The sequence below is a fragment of the Scaptodrosophila lebanonensis genome, unplaced genomic scaffold (assembly GCF_003285725.1).
Source record: "Scaptodrosophila lebanonensis strain 11010-0011.00,11010-0021.00 unplaced genomic scaffold, SlebRS2 tig00000001-arrow-pilon, whole genome shotgun sequence".
NCBI classification, from domain to species: Eukaryota; Metazoa; Arthropoda; class Insecta; order Diptera; family Drosophilidae; genus Scaptodrosophila; species Scaptodrosophila lebanonensis.
The window spans coordinates 4,256,612-4,266,541 of record NW_022060529.1 but is presented as its reverse complement, the minus strand read 5'-3'; the positions used below and the strand labels follow the sequence as shown (position 1 = coordinate 4,266,541).

Below are 9,930 nucleotides of genomic sequence, written 5' to 3'. Positions count from 1 at the left end.
CGTGCGCGGGCAATAGAATTTGGCATGTGGCTCTAATTTATGTGGAAAAACCAGCGCACATTTTTCCACAACAACAAAATCGTTGTTGCTGATTCTATTTAGGTAATTAAAGCGAAGTAAATTATTTATTTGGCTTTGAGTGAGCTAAGATCGATATCGTACACGTTTCGCTGTTGCGACTGGATTTTGCGTGACTTTTATTGCGCATTCCTTTGATTCGATTTCGGAAAAATGTCAAATAAAGTTAACTGCGGTTAATTTTCATATACGAGTAGCTCTGGCATATAATAAATATTTTGGGTGACAATTTGAGCAATCAAAGCTAAAACTATTGATTTTTAATCAAAATGTTTCACATACACATTTTTTTAAAGGCCCCAGCAAGAACACTCGTATCTGTAAAGACGTTAATTTTATATGCATATGTGTAGTATTTACATACTTGTATGTATATAGAAACTAGAATTTATTGCTAACTCGTCCCCTGCTTATCTTACCTTAAAAACTCCACCAATCGCAATAGTTTCTCGACTGAAAAATGTCTAATCAAATCGGTATACACCAGCCTTTTTTTTAACGATAGTCGTCAAGAATTGTTAATTATTACTTTTCCGAAAAATTTCGACCGGTATTGTCAAATATTTGCAGGTCGAATTTTTGAATTCTCTCTACCTTTGCTTGAATGGATAAGACAAAAAAGGACATATGGATTTTTTAGAGAACCATTAATTATTGAATTATTTTATTAGATAAGTAAATTATATTTTCATAAGCTATGAGCAAACGAGTCAAATATCACAAGTTAAATGTAAAAAAGTATCCAGTTCTGCTTTAAAATATGTGTATATTTTTTTATGACTCGTAAACACCCTGAAGCTCTAAGCATGCTTTTCATGCATGCTATTTCCAAACAACTAGTTCTTGGTATGACATGGTCAAGAAATTGAAGAACAGCACAGAAATAATGCCGTCAGGCGTCTAGCCTTGAACTTTAGAAAGGCGAAGGTGCCTCCCACAAAGGCAAAGGCCACTACCGCAGGCGGGCAGATAATATAATTGAATTGAATTTTAAATGAAACATATTTTATGATTCATATATGCAAATGCATAAACACGCATTCGAGTGTATACAAACTAATAAACGAGTGGCAAATTTCAGTTTTTTGAACACATGGGCCACTTAAATCAAATTTAATTGACTGCCAAATAAAAAGAAAGAATCTGCAAATTCCTTTGGCTTGCCATTTGTATGAATTAACAGAATTTTCCCATACATTAATTCTGTATTACATTTTTTGCTTAGGCAAATACAAAATCTACATAACATATTTCGTATTTCTTGTGCCAAAATCTGAACGCTCCAACTACAAGTATAGCGCTCTTATTAGCAACGTCATTTAAATGGCGTCGTCATTATTGTTGTTATTGTTGTACTGTCGTCTGATATTAGTCACACTTTTGTACGTGTCGTTATTTAAATTTGTATTTAATAAAATGTCTGGCATTTATCAATTATATTATATGTTAACCTTTTGCTTTCAGAAATGTTGTTTCCACTTATGCCACTTAATACTACAATCATTTGAATACTCTCACCAACCCCACAGTTTCCCGAAGGAAACTTCTTCTCCAATATGTTTGACTCCAAAGAGAACTCATTTAAAACAAATGAACTAATTTTGTAAGTTTCTAAATGCAAATTGAATTTAGAATTGGTGGATTGTATACAAACATTTTCCCCTGAAAAATGCGAAATGCATTCTAAAGAATTGCAACTGTGTAGTTCAATTGGCAATTGATTTAATTGTGCTTCGATGATGATTTGGACAAAAAGATTCATATAAATACTACACACTTAAGCTGATAGTTGGATGATCATTGTAAGTCCAAATCAATCCACATACAATTCACTATTTATATACTTACCTTTGAACATTGGAACAGTCCCAATCAACTTTCTGTATTACGAAGCTATATTCAATTTAAAACGCAATTGAAGCAAACGATGCGCAACAAAATTTGTATCGCTTATGCACCCATAATTTTTGTTGGTTTGCAGTTCATTTACGCGAGTATATTCTCAATACTATATGTATTGTTGTTGTTGTTAGAACTATTTTGATGCAAATCAGTATTAAAAGGCGCGCATCGTAAATAGGACATATTATTTGTCAACAAGGAAGCTTTCGTATGTACAATTAAATTACATACAATATTATTTACCATTACTTCACTAAATTTGAAATACAACGGCTCTGCAATTTTGGGTTTCACTTGCAAGCAAGTTTTGTTACAAAATCCCACATAGGACCCAAAGCTGTAAACAATGCTTGATATATGTATGTGAATAAAATAAGCGATCGTCAACATTTGTAGCATTCTTATGACTTGTAGTTTTGATGATGTTGCTATTTCCAAATCGGCGTCAAGTGAAGGAAATGAAAATGTTGTTTATTTTATAAAATTTGAATGATTGAATCTTGAAATGAAATTATAAGTTTGTTTATTTGGTACCACTTTAAAACGTAAAACCTTGCGAAAGTTACAGCATGTCTGATAACAATTCATTTTTATATAATTTAAATAATTCCAAAGATACTAAAAAACATTCCGGTTAACATAGGCCTACTAATAATAGTTCTTTAATGTATTAGTTAGTGCTAAGCATAAACTAATTTCAATGAATGCAACCTCTAGTTTTTAATAAATTCACTTTCGGGAGAAAGTCACGCACGAATTTACAGTTCTCTGTTCAAATTTTGTTAAAGTTTATAATAAATTAGAATAATACGTATTGTACAAATTTGATTTATGTTAAAGAAGAAGAAATGTTCTTCTAGAGAAGAGCAACATACACTACCTTACAGCACATCTTTTCATTATCGTATTCAAATCCTAACATCTTTAGATTCATTGAACCAAGCAATAACAAACAAAATAGTGACGCTTGTGCTGCCGGAAGAAACTGAAAGCGAGCATGATTGTATATGCTATAGTATATTGCTAACATTTCATTGGCGAATAGCTCAGATTGATTTTAGCTGATTGTGCTCAATCATGTCACTCGTATTTGCTCACCTCGCGACCATTGAAAGATTTTCATTGCTATTGTATTGAATGGCAAGCACGGCTAAATAAAATGCCTGCCTCTACTTGTATACGCTTAGCAACCAGACGATGTGGAGGGGAAGGGAGTAGCTGAAAAGTGCATTTGGGAGCACTATCGCGAGTAATTAGATAAACACTTGTTGTTGTGAGTAACAATTATATTCGTACACGCTACTGTTGACTGGGATGCCGAACCGATTGTTGACGAGATCTCGTTGACGTAATTGAAGAGGAAAACAAATTTAGTATTTCACTCAGCACTTGTCAGGCGCAAATAACAAAACACTACAAAATCAGGGCCAACAACAACAAAAACTAAAGGAAGACGCCACAAAAAGTAACAAATTGTATGCAAAAACAATATTTTTCTTACCTGAAACGTCATGAATTTTCAACTCACACGTCGTCTGAACGCAATTCGTTTTCATTTTTGTTTGCTTTTTCGGCACCTTTTCATTTTCCTTATCGCTAGCCTTAATTTAAACTTGATCTACATTTGCTGAATATTCCCACACATACATCGATACATTCAAATATTTATATAAGTCGTACAATTATTTTTAGTTGTCGAGACAATTTTTTTTTTTTTTTGTAGTGTATGTCTGCGAACTTTTTGGCAAATAACAGTTTTTGCGTCGCAGTTTTATATATTTCCGATAGGAAAAGCATTAGACATTTTCTTCAAATACTGTGGGATTATACATAATTACTTTAATACATAAATATATGGGCGTTTTAACACTCGATCTAATGCTTAAATGAAATGTAACAAAATTTGAGTGGCATTTTTCACAAATAACTATAACTTATTATAGGAAACAATTTTTTAAAATTTTTTTCCTCTAGTTTTTCATCAAAACGACTATGACCGATTTTGAATTGTTGCTGCTTACTTCCTAAATATAAATATATAATTTGTCAAATTAAACAACTATTCCATATTTTTCGTGTTACTTCAAACTAAAAAAAAAAAAAAAAAAACACACACACAAATATAGTTTCACGTCTCCAGAATATCACAATTTTATGTGACGTCAATTCAATTTTTGATTATACAAGTACATACTTCTTAAAACTAATATATCAACTTATTTTCTTTCATATTATGTATGCTCTTCTTGTTATTCTATGCTTAAAGAATGAACATTATGCACATATTTCTTTCTTATATATATTAAGAAAACATCTGAGAAGTGTTTCCTCTGACATTAGTTATACTAGCATAGTTACTTCGTACTCTCCAAGGGGTACATTGTTGTGAGCTGTGTAAAACTTCTATTAAATAGGGTATACCATATACCTCTGTTTCACAGCTTAAGTATTTTAAGGTCAGGTTTGTGAGGGATGTTCAATTCAAAGCTACATCTCCTTAATACCAATATCTACTGTTCAATGGTAAAATACTGAATTTTCCGAATTGGTGCAAATTTGTCTTCAATCAAAACAAGAGACGATATTAAAAACATAAGACCCTATGCGTATGAAAGATCTGGTTGAAAAAGAAAGTTGATTAACTTTTATGGGCGAGCATATACAAAATATCAAAACCAAAGTCAAATCTTCTACTACTTTCTTATTGGTGAAGGAAAAAAAAAAGTATAATACGAAGCATTGTCTGTCATTAAATCAAAATATAGATTTTAGAATTCCGCTTATATTATACGTGTATTTATATTAATGTTATTAAATTATTAATATTTATTTTCTTGTGTTCACTCAACCTTTTCTTTTTGAAAGAAATACATATCGTGTACAGAGCATGAATATTTTTTTCGTATAATTTTTATGGCTAATAACACTTGGTGGAATGTGTAGAGCTAAAAAATAAATGGCATTCCTTTTCAAGGCGTGCATCCCTCTTTAAATTAAAATCGTTTTAAAGACGTCCATTAAAGTATTTCGTAGCAATCGAATTTATCCGGTATGTACTTTTAGCCCACATTCAAGTGGCCGGCCTGTTACCCTTGAGGCAGCATCGGAGCTACAACCGCCCACAGCAGCAGTGGGCCAAAATGTGAATTGGCAGTGGACCAAGTTTAGATGCCCACACATACGTGGCAACAGCTGCTAATAAAGTTCATTTTAGCGTGGTCAGTATCCTCGATTGTGCTCTATAATTTCTACAAATCAAAATTTTGCCTCCGATCCGGCCATTATATCGTGCTTATTACGGCCTCGAAATTCGCTGTGCTTGCCAACAATTATTTCATCAGCTGCTGCCGTCGTGCGATGTGGTTTATTTTGAGAGAAGTATTTACCCCCTGAAGAATTTCGTTCTATGATGTCGCGTCGCGGCGCCTCAGGCATTAGTCTTCGGTCGGACCTCATCGCAAGAAAAACCGCAAAGCGGACATTTCCTTTTCACCAGACAACTTCTCAAAAATTTCAAGTAAAATTACCTAAAGTCAAATCAATGCCCAGACTTTATAGATAATATACTCGTATAACAGGTTTATCGCGATATCGGAATGCGTTATCATTGACCGTTCACAGAAACCGTTTTTCTGGGAAATCTCCCGCTGACTATAGCCATGATATGTGCTCTTAAGTTGGCATTAGCTAATAAAATCTCTCAACATCTATCAACGTGTCTTGTCACAGAGGTAAATGCTCTACTATATATAAATATATTTAAACGTGAAATATTCGAAAATGTCGGCATTTTCTTTCTAAACACTTTTGTTGCCACTATCTAGTTCTTCGGCCACCTTTCTTTCCCATCCAATGTCAAGGCCGTCGATTCGCTCAATGAAATTTAAATCTACGTACTCGTATATTGTAGTTCTTCAAAATACCACCTGTATATATTGTTTTACTTAAGTCAAAAATTACCCATATACTTGTACATATTGGCGATGATATGTCAACAGCTTATTGCTAAAAATATTGTGTGGGATTTTGCAAGACTTTTCAATTTCAACATTTCGCGAAAGTATTTTAAATATTTTTCACCCGAAATTCAAAATATTTCAATTTGCTCGATGTATAATTAAAATTTTTGCAGCTTTAGTAATAGTTTTCTGTTTTGGTTACATCGGAGCAACTATACTCTGATTAAAACAAGCGATTTTCTCCTAGATTTCAATATTTATTCAGCCTTATAGAGATGATTTGCTAAGAGAAATCGTTTTCTTTTTCATAACCCATCTTCTCATCCAACTTGCAGGTTTCCAAATTGGATCTTTTATCCCAGTAATCGAAAAGGTAGATTATAAAATCGCTCTTTTCAAAATTCTGTTTTTACCACAGTTATATCTGTCTCGACATCTTATTTTCGTACCACCTTCAAATATTCATACTATCATATCCAATATAGAGTCTTTTCGCTGAAGAGTTCGATAAGAGTTGAAATTAAAATTAATGCAAGTAAATAGATAAAACGGCGATGAATTTATCTTGAACTACCATTTTCTGAATTACCGCCCTAGCCACGACTGGTACACACATTCTCTGCCTTCCCTTCCAAAGCATTATCTAGAACTAGAAATGTGTTATGTGTTATCAAATGAAAACAGCTGATGTTTTCGCTGTTGTCACTATTATGGTCGGACGCACCCTACCTCATCAGTCCAATAAAACTCCAAGTGGCGCGGCACAGTCTGAGTCATTGTCATTAGGTAAAAAGCGGTTTTGTTGTTTGCGATTTTCAATTGGTATGTTTTTGCGCCTGATTCTAATTAAATGAGCGCGTGTTTTCAATAAAGCAGATGGTACCAGGGTCGATTTTAGATGGGACGCCTGCCGCCATAGAAGACAGGTTGGAAAGTTGTAAAGTGGTTTTTCATTTCAACAAATTTCCATTGCAATTCATTTCCTTTTTTTTCACAACTTTTAATAGTTGGCCTGATGAGCCAAATAGGCCGTAAATAGGCCGTAATGCTCGTGTCAGTAATAAAGTCGCAGGAAATATACTAATGCACGCTCAATGCCAGAAGCTGTTCCACAAGGTAAGCATCTGCAACCGGCGCTATGGTTGTCCTTGAATTTCCACTCGAGGCTGGAAAATCGATAAAAAAGATAAAAGCAGCTAAACATTTTTAAATAATGCCAAACTATGTACAAATGAGAGTACCTCAAGTAAAAATGCTGTAAAAACAAATTTTATGAAAACAAGTCACATGCCACGTGCATTGAAAGGATACAGGCGATGTCCTTGCACAGAAAGGCTTAAGTGCTTTGTGTGTGGGGCCTAAAATGCGGAAGCTGTTCTCGTCCATTTCAAGGCCATGCTCCATGCTTCATGAAAAGGAAGCTGAACGGGGTTGGCAAAGTAGTTTTTGGTGAATACATTAATATATTATCATGTCATGGCATTACCCCTAAATCCTATTAATAAAATCGAGTATCCAATAAATGCTTCATCAAACAAATTGGTTTTCAGTGCCCCAATTATTATCCGATTCCCACAGAACCGTTCATAATTGAATTAGAGCCTTCGCCTGCATCTCTACTTTCTGCTGCTTCTACACAATTAGTGTTATTGCTAATTTTTTGGCCAATAAATACTATTTATTATTGAGAATCTTGGGTAAATGAGAAAAAAACTAGCCTTTCCCCTTTTCATTACAAATGACAATTTTATAAAATACCAGCCTTCCCCTTTCCCCTTCTCACATTCCCACATTGAGCTCACTTCTATAGGACCAGAAGCTAGTTTAAAGTCTATAGTCTCATGATACCGATTTTCCAAACAAACTTGGAAACTAATTTTCCCCCCTTTGGAGCTCAAATTTCCCAACTCAGACTCCTTCTCCTCTTAGTTCCTCTCACCTCATGGGCTGTGCTTTTTTTACCAATCGTTTGTCAATGAGAAAACACTGAATATTCGCATGGATGTGCTAAATTTGGCTTGCAAGAAGCAATATGTATAACGAAGATTTCGCTGTTAATGAGGATTAATAAGACATTTAGTTAGGAGACATACACATTTCTTATAACCTACTTTATTGTTAGAGCATCGGCATAGTTTTGTATATTCAAAAAACAAATTATATTGGAGACCTAACGTCATTCAACAGTTGCTTTTAATAAATTAAATTGATTTAGGATAAAAACATTTTACTGCCTCAAGAGTATTCTTTTCAGGATTTTCTACTAATCACAAATATTCAAAATCTCTTCGAACTTCCCAGTAAAACATTAATTTGAACAGTAACAGGAAGTAGCGGCCAACTTAAATATGTTCAGCAGGATTGACAAAGTATGACAACTGCTTTTGCCTTTCATATTTTAAAAATTGTTGCTTGTTGAAAGTGTTCATTAATCATACAAGTTTGCAAAAAAACATTGTACACAAACATTTTTGCATCACTTGTTCTGTTTGTTCTCTTTGATTTAAGTAAGTGGAAAAGAAAAATTGTAGAATCTGAATACATATGTATCTAAGTATATTATCTGCCAACCTTGTAAACATTGAAGCGGACTGATGCGCCCAATTTAACGTCCCATTAGCTGTTAATTCCCATGGTGAGCTGTGTGTTTGTTTGCCCATCTAATTGGTGCGGGGCACTCGCTTTTGCACAATCAAGACATACTATATGTAGCTAGACAATGGGTGATGAGAATGACTAATCAGCGCCATATGTACGAGTATGTACTTGTATATGCTTGCTGGGCGAAGCGGAAACATCAGATAAATACAAATCATTTTAAAATCGCGACAATTTTGATTGACAAACTGCGGCTGGCTGGGAAAATCAAGACATCAAAATAGCAGGAACAGTGCATTTTTGGGAATTTTAATGAAATGAGGCACAACATTCATTACAACATTCAATACAAATTGCAAAAGGGTGCCTCTATCAAAAATCAGAAGAAGATCAATAGATTATGTTTTATACAATAAGTGAAGGCCTCGTAATTATATATGTGTTTTCATTTTCAATCTTTCTCATATTGGCTAGAGTGTTACAATTTATACATTAATATTATATTTACCTATTCACTAGTTTAATTATATCTTTGTTAAGCTACCTATCTAGTTGTACTTACTATTGTACTACATGCGTGAATTTTGTCTCATAATTGAATAAATCGTTTTAATTTGACAGCTTTATGAACTACAGATAATAAACAGTTTATGATTTCTTAAATATTCATTTGGGCTTTAATTGAAATCCAAACCATTGTGTAGAATTCCCATTTTTGATTTTAGCACATCTTGACAAGCAATTCGCAAGATACTTATGTATATTCAACAGAAATGAAACGAGCACTTGCCTCAGCCTTTACTCATGTCAAAGCCAATGTCAATGTCAAGGATATAAATTCACAAACAATGGTTGCGCGCAGCGCTTATATGGAGGCGCCCACTTGGTGGTTGCAAGTGGATCCTACAATGGTTGCTCAAAACCCTCAGCGAGCTGCGCCTTTGAATAAATAATTTATAGCGTACCACAATGGCAACTGCCAGGCCAGACACAATGGCAACAGAGTTGTGACCGTGGCCACCAAATTTCGCCTTGAACGCGCACTAGAGACCCCAAGAGAAGGGGCTCTCCCTTGCTTAAATGCTTAATAATTTGAATAGGGCATGACATGAATTTAATGATATACTCATATTCTAGAACTCAGTTATCTTGGTACGATATGAACTTTCTGGGTTTTTCGTATTTACATACGTTGCTTCGAGTGCCGTTTTTGTTTCTTTTCCCCGCTCAGTACTGCTCAGTACAATGCCTCGAGGACTTCCCCTGGAAACAATTTCCGAAATGCTTCTGCTGCTGTTTATGACATATGCGTCATATTTCTTTATCAATGCGAACCGTCCGTCTGGACTGTTTTTTCTAAAACAAATTCAGAAATGGCCTTTTATGTGCCGCC

At 34.3% G+C, this 9,930-nt stretch overlaps 1 protein-coding gene across 2 annotated transcripts in view; it reads left to right on the top strand.

The window, feature by feature from the left end:
- The window catches only part of LOC115634349, a 34,494-nt gene that overhangs the window by 5,955 nt on the left and 18,609 nt on the right, over positions 1–9,930 (top strand). The window contains exons 1-2 of one of the 2 annotated variants that reach the window (XM_030532007.1): positions 5,423–5,497; positions 5,559–5,711. The exons of the other annotated variant lie outside the window; for it this stretch is intronic. The gene's annotated coding sequence lies outside the window, so the exon portion shown is untranslated. Of the gene's footprint in view, positions 1–5,422; positions 5,498–5,558; positions 5,712–9,930 lie in introns of those variants that run through there. 2 annotated transcript variants of the gene reach the window in all.